This window comes from Bemisia tabaci, chromosome 6 (genome assembly GCF_918797505.1).
Source record: "Bemisia tabaci chromosome 6, PGI_BMITA_v3".
Taxonomy (NCBI): domain Eukaryota; kingdom Metazoa; phylum Arthropoda; class Insecta; order Hemiptera; family Aleyrodidae; genus Bemisia; species Bemisia tabaci.
The window spans coordinates 9340594-9354143 of NC_092798.1; the positions used below are offsets into that span (position 1 = coordinate 9340594).

Consider the following 13550-nt stretch of genomic DNA (forward strand, 5'->3'; position numbering starts at 1 on the left):
ATTGCCCTCCACCACTTTGAAAAAAGGTCACGTTAGACGGTTAGAGTTTAGCCCCCTATTCTCGTCTTGTTACAAAATGCGCGATCGTCCACCAGGGGTCTGTTAAAAGATTATATGCAAGCAATTTTGGCCGACTTTTTACACCCTCCCCGCCGCCGGGTTCTTAAGTCACCCGTAAAATAAATTCTCCCCTTCCCAATTCTGCATCACGTTAGATTGGCCTGATCCCTCTGTAATTTAGGTTTTCTCTCCACAGTTTTCATAATGTAATTCAGTAACGAGCGTGAACTATTGCAGATTTTCGGGCTTCGACGATAGAATCTATCGTTTTTCTCACGAAATAACTTAACTATATTTCAGTGCTGACAAAGTTCCCTTCGCATATTGTATTTTCACCATGAAAATCTTAAGCATTTCCTCTGAAATACCCTCTTACGGAGATTACGAACATGTCGATAACTATGAGGCTAAGTCATGGAGCTCTTAGAGCCCTAAAAAGATACCAACCTATAAATTCAAATTATCCAGTGTGATTTATTATTATAATTGTTACAACTCAACGTTAGTGAAGCATGTATTTGACTTCGTTTTTTCACAAATTTACTTATTTTTGCCGAAGAACGCTCAATTATGAACATTCCTGGCCATCTTGGTTTGATGTTGGAATCTGAAGATTGGCAGCAGTGACATTTTTTGTGTTAAAAGGTTGGTTGCCCTTTTAAGCACCACGTTTGGATATGTCCGTACTCTCTCTATATCGGTAATTCAATTTCTTCCAGAAAATTTTCATGATTTTCCCTCAGACTCATACAAAAATCAGTAAAATTTTGGACAAAATTTGCTCCTGGTACATTTTTGTAAGGCATTGAATTGTTTCAATTGATTTCGCAACCTTCAATAATCATTCATTCAATAATGTGTTTAGGTAATGCTGGGAAATTTCCCCTCGCAAATTGAATATTAACCACGAAAATCTTGGGACTTTGTAACTAAAAACACAGATTTTTCTTCAGATCGCTCGCAAAAATCAATAAAATTTTGGACAAAATTTGCCACTGGTACATTTTTGTTAAAAATTTAATTGTTTCAGCCATTTTTGCAACCTTCAATAGTAGGTCGTCTCCCAAAAAAAGTACTTACCTCTATCGCAATGTGGCCAAATTTCTCCTCGCTAATGGAGATGTTGCATGTGTGAGGAATTTGCGATTTGACAATTGATTCCTGTGTAAAAGTTCGAAAAAGCGAGAAACACGATGGTCCCACTGATTTTCTCGGAAATCAACTCCCAAGCTCAAAAAAAGCTCTCAAGTTGAGGCCAAAATGGAGGGGATATCCCACGCTATCCTGAGAGTCCACCTCTACATCAAGACAAACTCTCCATGCAAAGATAGGGAGCAAATACATTCGCAGGGTTGCCGTGTTTTCAGTTTTAGAGTCCCCAAATAAAGTGGCAGCTCTGTCAATGTATTTGCTCCCTATCTTTGCATGGAGAGTTTGTCTTGATGTAGACGTGGACTCTCATGATAGCGTGGGATATTCCCTCCATTTTGGCCTCAACTTGAGACCTTTTTTTGAGCTTGGGAGTTGATTTCAGAGAGAACCAGTGGCACCATCGTGTTTCTCGCAAACTTTTACAGAGAAATCAGTAGTCAAATCGCAAATTCCTCACACATGCATCATCTCCATTGCATTTTAACTAAGAGAACCTGGGGAATTTCTAAGTGAAAATTTGACAAAATAAAATTTTTGACAAAATTTGATATCGGTACATTTTTGTAAAACATTGAATTATTTTAACCAGTTTCGCAACCTTCGAATGGATTTACATTCCTTCGTATGGTCCACGACGAATCGGAGCATGGAGGATTCAAAAACCGCGGGAAAAGCGGGTCGGGAGAACCATCGGGTCCGTACGAGACGGGCCGGCTTGTTCCACCGCCCCCTGAGCCCCACCCCCAGCGCGAAGGGCGGTTTCCGACTCGGCGGCGGCGGCGGCCGGGCACTGCTAGTCCGAGCTCGGGAAAGGAGAGACGTGCGCGCCCCACTCGTCCGCAGCTTACGCGATCCCTCGCGACGACCCCCCGCCACCCCCTCCCCCGACTTCATTTTCCCGGCGAAAATTCAACGGATTTTAGGGATGCCCACATACGGTGCCAATTTTCGCTACTCGTTCATGTTACGTGGTATATAGCATTGTTGGTTGGGATTCATGTTTCGGTGGTTTCTTGTTGTGTTTTTTCAAATGAAATTGGTTTAGATTCTGATTCCTGTGTTTTTGGAATGTCACGTTTGTTTCAACTGTAAGGTTTGTGAAGTGTTCGATTGTTTTAAAAAAGGAATTCGATTTTTTTTTCGTGGAAAAGTGCTCGCATAACATAATTTGTCCGGTTGGATAAACTAAAGTGAAGTTGTATGAACCAGAAGGATACCTAATTTAACGATTAAAAAGGTACGTTTTTTCGTGTATGGGTTACATTTCAGTTTGCCATTAGGAACTATAATTTTCAGCTCATCGGTAAAAACTCTTATGTGTCTAGGGAAACGAATGGCACATACGTGTTTCTAAACTGAACCAGAATGTAGTTCCCAATTGAAAAATTAGTCTAATTGGTGTGTCGCATGAGATGGTTTCAAAATGTCTTAGAAAAAACCCGGATTCGTTAAAAAAAACTTTGCTAACAAAAAAACTCCGAGAAAAAAATTGAATGAGCATGGATGAAATAACATTTCCAGGCTGTTTTGCTGCAACTATTTTTCATCCAATATTTATTTTCTTTATTCTTCATAACATCAATCAGCAATCATCACACCGGCTGATTTTGAAGAATTCAGTGTTTAAAAGGACTCGCTTCATCTCGGATTTGAAGTTGTATTTAAAAGGGCATTTCACCACGAAATTGATTTGAAAAATGTCCTTCTACCTCAGTACGTGTTTCCTTATCTTCGTTCTAATTTTCTTTTTTAGTAGCGGTGGTTTACCACATTTTTTTTGGTGAAACATGCGATCAATCTTCTGCTTCCTTTTTTTTCTTTTTTTCATCTGATTTTCAACAACTATGATTTGTAATTTTCTACGGAATCTATGAATGACTCAAGTATCATTTTCCATATCTCAGATTGTTAAGAAGACTCTTAGTTTATCTCAATCATGCGTGTCTTTAATAATTGTCCCTGGGATTTTTTGCGTTGCTCTTTTAATGGATATCCTATGTTTATGGTTTTTCTCATGATGAGACGATTTTCTGACAAATGTTTACATTTAGAATGCAAGAGAGTTCACAATTACAGTTTTAAACGCGATTTTGAGTTAAAGCAGATCGACGGTGTAAGTCCGCAACCACGTATCTCGGTATGTGACGTTGCAGAATTCCTGTCATACTTTATTTTTCAAATGGAAAACTACTTGACGGGAGTTTTCAAAAACTGCCGTGATTTTTCTTCCCTTTACAAAGAAAATCCCGCAGAAACTTCAAGGAATGATATCGATTGGTACTCTAAAAAAAAAAAAAATAGGAGCGGAGATTCTCAAACATCGCAAACGAGGTACGTGTTTGCGGACTGACACCGTCGAGATGTTTAAAAAACAACATCAGGTCATGATACAACAAATTTCGTGTATAATATGAATTTTGAGATAAACTAGGCCAAGATGAATTGAATTTTTAGTGTTTAGATATGAATTCATCACATGAACCCGCATCATTAAAAGTCAGATGAATCTAATCTCAAACACCCTTAAACAAAGAAATGTACAGGAGCTGCTAAAATTCAGAACATTTATGTTTACACAAATTGCCTCGAATATAAAATTTTGAAAATGAAAACAGGTAACAAATTGAAAACTGTGTATTGAGATTGAATAGGACGGTGCTGCGGTCTCAACTTCGCTCACAGCAATAGGCTTTCGAGGAAAATTCTAAATCGGGGCACGAGGCGATATTCTGTGAAAAACCAGGGAATATTTGGAGAGAAATGTGTTGCTAATGCACAGCTATTGAATAATCTTCGCAAATTCGAAGAATTCTCCCTAAATATTTAAAGGCCGTCCCAGATTTGCCGGCGAGTATTCTGAGAAGTGTCCTTCGAATATTCGTGGACTGTTATAAGTGTTAGCGTTTGTATTTTATTCGTTTTTTCGGGGGAGGGGGGGCACGAGCTCTGCTGAAAGCATTATATCGCTTCCACATCCAGATTATCTTAAAAATTTAGATTGACCCTTAAAGCTTGCAAAAACTCCCAGAATTTTTGTTAAAATTAATGAGCTGAGGTATTCTCTTTGTCGGATGAAAAGTTAAATTGTTTGAATTGGGCTTCAGTTCGGAAATGCCCCGCCACAATTAGAAATGTCATTTAGCATGGTACCCATGACCGAGAATGACCAGAATTTATCTTGGAATGGAAAATTTCAGGGAGAAATCAGAGCATCCTCTCCAGAAACCGGAAATATTCTCTTCTAGCGCTTAGAGCTATTTCGTTTTCGAATTTTACGGAAATTTTAAGTACTTATTGTTATTAAGAATTATGTACTATTGCCCATTAGCCACTGTTATTAACCTCATGAATGACATATTCAAATCTTCAAATCGTCATCAAATAATAATAGAAATAGTGAGGCTTTCATTGACCAGGTAATATAAACATTAGGAACGCTTTTGGATTTAAAAATTTGAATGTGCCAAAGAACCGGCTAAAAGATAGTCATTCGATATTCATGCCCGAAATTTAGGAGATTTCTATGGTTCTCCCAAGAAAATCCCTGGGAAGAAAACTTCCGTTCCTCATCAGGGAACGAGTCCCTAGACCGTCAAAAATTTGAAGCCCTAAAACTCGCTCAAAAGGCATTTAAAGTTTTGCTTCGTAGAAACGAAACTTCCAAGAGGTTGTAGAACCGGGTCTGAATTTTAGATTCCCTTATAAAACTTACAAGATTCAAATCTGGGTGGTATCAGTATCCAGGAAACAATTTCTCGGTGCAATGTCCTCCAGATTGCGGTCGATTCGGTGACACGCTTTCCTCTTGAACACTTCCACTTGGATCTGAAAGCCCTCTCGCACAATGGAACTTTAATGCAGCTTTGTTTCGGTAAAAATAGCTGGGAGATTGAGCCTAAGGCACCTCTGGAAAAGGGGATTGAAGTTTGAAGTGCATTCAAAGTATCTCTTTAAATGTATCAGCGTTGAGCGGGCGGGAGCCTTAAAGGCACTCCTTGTATTCACCCTCGATTTCCAACCGCAGGCACGGGTTTCGAGTGACTGAGTGAATTCACAAAGCTTTTTGATTGCGTTGGTATAGCTCCTCTGTCTAACCGGCGTAACAGAATATACCCTTGCTCTTCCATTCAGCTCCATTTTCCCAGGCGCTCTTCATTGATGCAACAGTGTAGCTGTGCTATGCTAAGGAAGAATACCGTACGAGCTATTGAACGTTGCAAAATTTCATGGGATAAAATACACATTTTCTGGGAGACTTGAGGATAAGTATATCCACAAGTCTGTAAATTCTTCCAATTCCGCAGAGAATCCCACGCGATTTAATTTGAAATCCCTGGAAATCTCAAGAAAACATTATTTTAACTTCACTGGTAAATATTTATTTTATCGGAGGATTATGAAGACGTTCGATTTTTCGTTCGGAGTTTTTCTCATCATAGCACGCTGGTGCCTTTGATCTGTATTATTTCTATTCGCTAACTTATGAAGTTTTTGAGATGGTTGCATTATACAGCGTTGGCTACCTGGCAGAAAATCCTTACTTCATCGGTAGCTCTTGAAATGTTTATGAAAAGCTCAATTAATACAACGATCAGCGACTATCGTCTCATTTACATCGGGGTTTAGGAGAATACATTAAATTTTGAGTTTTAATTGCTTAGAAAGTTTTGAAATTTAGACACCACGAGTAGTCAATTTTTTACTGTTGCAGAATGAACATAAAAGTTTAAATATTCAATTTCGGCACACAAATAGACATTTAGAAGTATTTGTAAGTTCAACTCGAAATACTAAAATTGGTGAGTTTGATCGTCGCTAACTTGTTACAGCTATAAAAGCGCCAAGGCTCAATACAAATCTATCCTCAAAGTATATGTATGTAGGTTTTGAAGGATCGCATATTGCATCTATTAAAAGTAATCAATTATATGTATGTACTCTCAAACAATAATACAAAAATGATAAACAAATATTTGGAGTTAGACATTTTAGTGCCAAATTTGGCTGGCTAAGCTATATAGACATAATTATTGATTAAAAAACATCGAGCTACAAACCAAAATAATTAATGCTTTGTTTGCTTTGTTTTGTGTAAGTTCTATTTTTCTCATCTACATATAGTTTGGAATACTACATTATATGAGCTATTTTGGCTTGTAGCTCGATTTTTTTTTAAATCAATAAATATGTTTATTTAAAGTTAATCTGACTTAAAGCCCTAGCAGAAAGTAAGGCTTAATAATATTCAAACCTTAAAGCATACACGCTAAAGCAGTTCTAATTTTAAAGCACGCTAGCCAGAGAGGGTAGTCCCACATCCCCTTCAATAACTTACCTATAAGTAAAACCGATCTAATTGGAGTGTATCTAATTCAGATTTAGAAGTGTCTGCTAGAAAAAGTAAAATATGTCGTTGGGAGGTTAATTACCTAACTGTGGTGACTGTTGCAAATTGGCAACACGATTATCGCTCATTTAAACAAATGCAATACATTCGATGAATATTGAAACAGGATGCCTCACCTAGAATAGAGCCTATTTAATGGCTTAAATGGAGGGAGAAATGATTTTCTCAATTTCAGAGAATCGCTATTGACTTTTTGAAGGATGCAACTATTTTAACATGTATGATGTGTTTCTGCATAATTGCCAAAATGAAGGTGATTTTCGTTGTGCACTATCTCGAGCGTAATTATTTGAGTGACGACGAGGCGAGTATTATTGCCATGTCAATTATATTTAAGCTAAAATTATTGCTGCAGAATTGATTAAAGCAAATTGGATTACATTTTGCAATAAGGAACCACTATCTCTGGCCCATTTTAGAAACATCATACATGCCATTGCTTCCCCTATGCAGATATGTGCTTTTATGGGAGAGCCAGAGATAGTGGTTCCTTATTGCAAAATGTAATCCAATTGAGCCTGGTTCTTCCGTAGATGTTGAAGAACGCGATCTTCTCTTTGTAATCTAAGTGCACGATTCTGATATTTTTACAGTCATGTTGCTTAATCCCAGTTTCTCAGCCCTGATCTATCGTTAAAATTTTAGAGCTTTGAAAGTATTGGATCACCGACCGAGGTGTTGAAAATTAAACACGATGCGAAATTCTCGGTGTTTATTTTTCAGCCGTAGAGAAAATAATGACATCACATGTGTCTGGCTACGGGGTGACTGTTTGTGCGTAATTGATGAGCAAGAGCGACTGAAAATTAATTACCGCCACCCCATTAAAAGCAAATTCAAGGCCATAAAAAGCAAGAAAAACAATCTGACGCAATTAACACATTGATGCCATATCGAGAAATGAGTTTGCATATCGTCACCTTCCGGCCAAAGTATCACAAGCGCCATGCGACATTCCAACATTTCCGCCGCCATTTTATTTATTTACGGAGATACCGTCGGTTGAATCTATTTAAAAATTTCGCTGAATTTTCTTGACAGCGCCAAGAAAATTCAGTGACATTTTCAGACAGCTTTGTTGGACAGTTCCGCTTTAAAAAATAAAATGGCGGCGGAAATTTTTAAACGTCGCATGGCGCTTGTGATACTTTGACTGGAAAATGACGATACATTTATGTACATAGCAGGATATTAGGGAATAGGAAGTGTCGATGATTCTGACCTTTCAACGGCATTGAACATATCTAAATAAGAGAAATAATTCGATACTCGTAACGTACATGTGTAATGGTCCTGGAGATCTTTAGATGTTATGATTTACCTACAGAAGTGCGTCAAGTAAAGAGAACGTCAAAAATTTGCATTAAAAAATTATGGTGCGGCTACCCATGCCCGATCAGAAGTAAGTGTCAGCACTCTCATTCACAGGGAATGTATTTTTCCCCCTCTCACAATCAGGAAAATAAGATTGTGCATTAAGGACAGATTCTTTGCCGCGAGATCAACGTGTGAAGAAATCAAACGATTCTACTACAATCATAATTCCAATCAGTAAACTTTCGTCGTTACAACTAACATTTTATTTTGCATGGTAAGTCGCATCCTTGGTTGATTTGTTTTTGTCCTCAGCGCATCATGAAATTTTCAACAAAAAGTTTTTCTTGTTCATTTGAATCCAATTTCTCCTAAGTCGATGCAACAGCATAATTTGAGTATTTACGCTAAAAGGAATTATCAACAAATAAATTAAGTAGAAAGGAACCATTAAGCACGCGAATTCTGTGTGCAATCATTTTTCATTGCAATTCATTCTTCGCATAAATTGTTTCCCTAGACTTGACTTTAAGTACTCCAAGCTTGCAAAATATACGAAGAAAAATTCAATTTTTCACAAAAATAAGTGCGATTCTGTCCAAGACGTTTCTGATTATTTCTTCTGATCGGAAGAGACATTGGTGAAATTTTTACTTAGAAACGTTCAACTATTTCCTGGTGAATGCGAATACACGTGTGCGAATTTTTTAACGCTAAAATTTAGTTCCCCTCTGTCGCTCGGAAATCGACAAAAAAGTCCAATAATTAAATAGCTTTTTTCCAAAAACAGGTGCCAAATCTGAAAAAGAAAAACACTTTCAGTGGACGAGAAAAACAACAGAGGAGGTGTAAAAGGATTAATTTTCCTTATTTTTTAATTAATTTAAATTTAAAAAAAAAACTATGGTAGCCATAGGAACTCTTCAATTTTTGCGGTCAAAATGTGGCAACGGCTATTCGTAAGTCCGGTCAAAAACCGCGCTTGTTTTAAGCTCGGACAGAGAGGCCTGTCGATCACCCGAAATATTGTCACAAAAATCGACGGGTTACGACAATTGCCGATCACCCCAACGCGGAAGGGGGAGGAAGCGGTAGGGGGAGGGGGCTAAAAAAATTAAAGCGTCTTTTACTCCCTTATTCGGTCGGCTTTTTACGAGAGCCATAAACGGAGCGAGACGAGCTTCCAATAAAATGGGCCGATTCGGCGGAGTTTATACGCTTTACAAATAAACCTGATGAACTTTTAATCAAACTTTTAATTGATAACACTCCGATTGTGGCCGCGCCCCGTTATTAAAAGCCGCGCGGCCAATATCTTGACTCTGTAAACACGATGGTCGATATTATTAGCTCGGCTCTCGTAAAAGTCGTCTACCCCGCGACTTTTCGGGTCCTTTGCGGCCGCTTTCGGAGAGGACCCCGACCCTGCCACACAAGGAGCCGAAAACAAACTTTTGGAAGATCAAAAGTTCTTCATTTTCCGAACAAAAGAACTTGTCTTAGTTGTAGACAACCAGAAGGGAAGGGAAATTTCGTGATGTGGGCCCAAATCTTGTTGGTTTACGGTTGACCGCTAAGGTCCAGTTACACGATCAAATTGAGCCATCAAATTGGACCTCTCATTGGTCGCATCCTCACCTCAGGTCTTTTTCCACCAATCAGAGCTTCAGTTTGATGGCTCAATTTGATCGTGTAACTGAACCTATACGATTTATAAACTGTAGATTGGCGGTGGCCGACGACAAAATGCACCTCCCTTGGAGCGGTTGTTCCATGGCCGGTCGGGGAGTGGAACTGCCCAATTATATTCTCGTCATAAGACCAATATGGGATACTACGGGAGTTTTTAAAGTAGTTTTTTTTTTCTTTTTTTTTCCTGTCGCACTAGGTGGTTTTAAAATGTCCAAAGAAACACTCAGATCCGTAGAAACGTTTTGCTTAACGAAGAAATTATAGTGTTCATCGCTACAGACGAGTATAAGCAGTGCGAAGAGCGTCAACGTCCCTTAAATTGTTTACACATTGATAGTCAAAGTGAAAGACCACGTGTCTCCGTTTGCAACGTTCATCGCAGAAAGCCCCAGGGGAGGGGTAGTTCCCGCTCAAGAATGTATCCTCTTCGCTTGAGTGTCTTTCGAAAAAATTTTGTTTCCGGCCCACTGTGCTCTGCTTTCAAAAGCGCTCGGAATAAAGCGTCTCAATGAACCCTTCTTTGGCTCCCACAGCACTACGAGAGACCTGTATTAACGGAGCTCGTCTTAACGACAAAATTTTTATTTCAAAATAACTTAATTTCTAACTTGACGCGTCATTTGCGCGGAGCTAAAGGCTCCCCTTCTCCCATTTCCATCGATTAATCCACCATTCGATTTACTACTTGTTTGTTTTTTTGCTTACATTTTGATTGCGGTATTAAGTACTGGAAGGGCGCTTTATTTATAAAATTTAATTGAGGAATCTGCCTGTTCTGTGCCTAATACTGGGGATGAGGGTCATGATATCTTCGTGAGTTGCAGGCTGATTGTTTAAATTGATAGACAAAGTGATAGACAGAGAAGACAAACTGAAAATAAAGTGATCCTATTGATGGAAGCAACGGACATAGGAGGTAAGTAATAAACTAACGGCAACCCACGAGAGACCCTGTAGTTAGTCCATTATGTTTCTCCTAAGTCTATTACAGCTACCCGTTTCAACCAACAGAATCAGTCCATGTTTCCTATGCCTTCTATGTCTATCGCTTTGTCTATCAATTTCAACACTGGAAAAAAAACACATTGGATCTAGAGTCCAGACTCTTAAAAACATCGACAAGAAAAAATACTCTTGATTCAGCCAGGTTTAAGCTTAAATCAAGAAGCAAGCCTCTTAATTTAAGCGGATTTCCTTTTGATTCAAGCAAAAATCCGATTGAATCAAGAGCATTTTTTCTTGTCAATGTTTTCAAGAGTCTGGACTCTAGATCCAATTTGTTTTTTTTTTTCCAGTGTGCACCATGGCACGCTGCGGCGTGACGGGCGGCCGACCAGCGCAGCGCGAAACGCGCACTGGCGCCTACAAACCTAACATGGATACTTCACGCATTACGCAATGCGGGAAGTATCCCTGTTAGGTTTGTAGGCGCCAGTATGCGTTTTGCGCAATGCGTGAAGTATCCCTGTTAGGTTTGTAGGCGCCAGTGCGCGTTTTGCGCCGGAATGCAAGCCGCCGTTCTGCTCTGTGTTTGGCTCTAATATTTAAACTCACGGAGTCAGCGGTTAACAACTAATGATTTTTAAATGTTTGCATATACTGCATGGATTATTCTTATTCAAATTGATTTAAAAAAAGATGTGTTAAAGGAGAATATGATGTGTGTTTCGAAAAATAAAGGTGGTTCCGTGTCAAATTTAATTGTTTCCAAATCACTTCAATTTGTCTTTTATCATCTAGTTTTCAAGAGTCTGGACTCTAGATCCAATGTGTGTTTTATATCGGTTCATTCTCATTGTTTGAACTGGAAAAGGTTATTCCATCGCTATATTCTTTGAATCAAATTCGATATAATTCAGAATCCCCATGCCAACGTCACCACTGACGGCATCTTTAACGCCATGAGCATCACCATTACATTATTGTTTCCTCCTCTGCATTGGTTCCATCAGTTGGACTACATTTTGCAATTTGGAACTATAAATTCTAGCCCGGTCTAAAAGCAACGTACGTGCCATTAGTTTTCCTATGCACATAGGTGTTTTCCAGAGGAGCCAGAATTTATAGTTCTAAATTGCAAAATGCAGTCCAGTCATAAATTGAAGAGGGAGCCAACTACGCGTTCCCAGTTTCTTTTTCTACATTGATCCAATCTTTATCCCTTCAGGAGAGGAGAGCCGAGTTATTGCAGGTTTTTTCCACGACGATAATAATAACAATGCTGATTTCTTCGGTTTATTTGAATTTCTGGGGTTACTAATATACAGACGAACCCTCTGAAGTTGATCAAAACTAAAATTTTGAAACGTAAACTTTTCTGTGTGAGAAATAAAAAGAAACTCTGCAAAAAACAGGAAATTGTTTCTTCTAAACTCAATTTAATTCTGACAGAAAGTTGGTATTTTTTTGGCCATCATGCGTAAGAGTTCAGCAACAAACTGAAAATCTCAATACGGACTGCAAAAGGCCATTCAAGCACAATTTTTCTCAAAGTGATATGATGTTTGGTGCAACACTAACTACGACCAAGAAAAATTGTGCTCGAATCGCCTTTTCCCCTCTGTATTGAGATTTTCAGTTTTTAACTGACCTCTTGTTACGCATGTTGGCCAAAAATTACCAACCTTCCTATCTGAACGCTGATTCGCCCCACAGAGTGCGGCGCCACACTACATCTCCAACGAAAATCCGAGATTGTCCCCACAGAGTGGATTTTGAATGTGTGGCCTGTTGTGTGGCCCCACACTCTGTGGGGCGAATCAGCGTAGCCGTGTATTAGACCGAAATCAGTTTACTGTCTAGTTTTGCTCCAGTATCTCCACAAATTTATATGTTATTATTCTATCCTCCAACAGCACGCTGCGATTTAATACCGATTGCATGAACCAATAGTTATTGCACGAATCGTGCGTAATGCATATTGCATAGATCACTTACTGGCGCGCTCCTTGAAGCCGTGCCAACAATGGCCTCCGGCTAGACCGGCGGTGAAAAACCGCTAGGGGTGGCGAGGTGAATTTTTAACACATGTATCCTCGGCTGTTTGCTCTTAAAATGTCACCGTTAATATATTGGATAATGACTTGATAACATGCCAAGTGGGGTTTCTCGAGGGGAAAACGAGTCAGGCGTGAATCCCTCTCTGATTGGTGGAAGATGTAGGTAGCTTTATGCGTTTTTATCGGGTGTTCACATTTGGTTTTTTCTTCTTTTTTCCGAATTGATTTAATTCTCACCCTGTTCACTGGTCTATTTTTAGTTTTTGGCAAATTTAACAGTCAATGATACCCGTGTTGTGCTATACGTATGATATCCGCTTCACAACACAGCGCACAGTAAGTCAACGGAAAAGGTTGAATACGGTGTGGAAATTTTGAAAGCTCAAATCCTCAATTATGATGGACGTAAAAGTTTAAAACAAGGTTTCATCGTTCTACTCATAAACTCGCCTTTGAGGAGCACCCCTGTTTTTAATAGTGATGAAATAAACATCAAATTTTGCAGTTTCAGCACACAATTTCATACCCGGCGTCTTCCGTTGACTTACTCCGTCGTGCGGCAAATTGATGCGGAAACAATTTCCAGGTTTGGCCGGATTTAAGGCGGCAGTGCTATCAAGTCTCAATTGGACTACATTTTACAATAAATTAGGATCTATAAATTCTAGCCCGGTTTAAAAACAACGTATGTACCATTAGTTTCCCTATGCACACAAGTGTTTGTTCAGGTGAGCCAGAATTTATAGTTCCGAATTGCAAAATGCAGTCCAATTTACATCAAGCGGATTTCAGCGTTCTATCGTACTAAGGAAAAATACCGTATGAACCAGCAGGCGCGGCAAAATTTTCTTTGATAAAATACGAATGTATTGGAAAAGTTGTAAATATTTATCCTCGAATTTTTCAGACTAATGTGTTCGTAATTT

General features: G+C 38.9%; 1 protein-coding gene across 1 annotated transcript in view; it reads left to right on the plus strand.

The window, feature by feature from the left end:
* The first annotated feature begins 2007 nt into the window (after positions 1-2007).
* Positions 2008-13550, plus strand: part of LOC109034839 (no long nerve cord) — a 235444-nt gene continuing 223901 nt past the window's right edge. Inside the window, 1 exon segment of the mRNA XM_019048214.2 lies at positions 2008-2449. The gene's annotated coding sequence lies outside the window, so the exon portion shown is untranslated.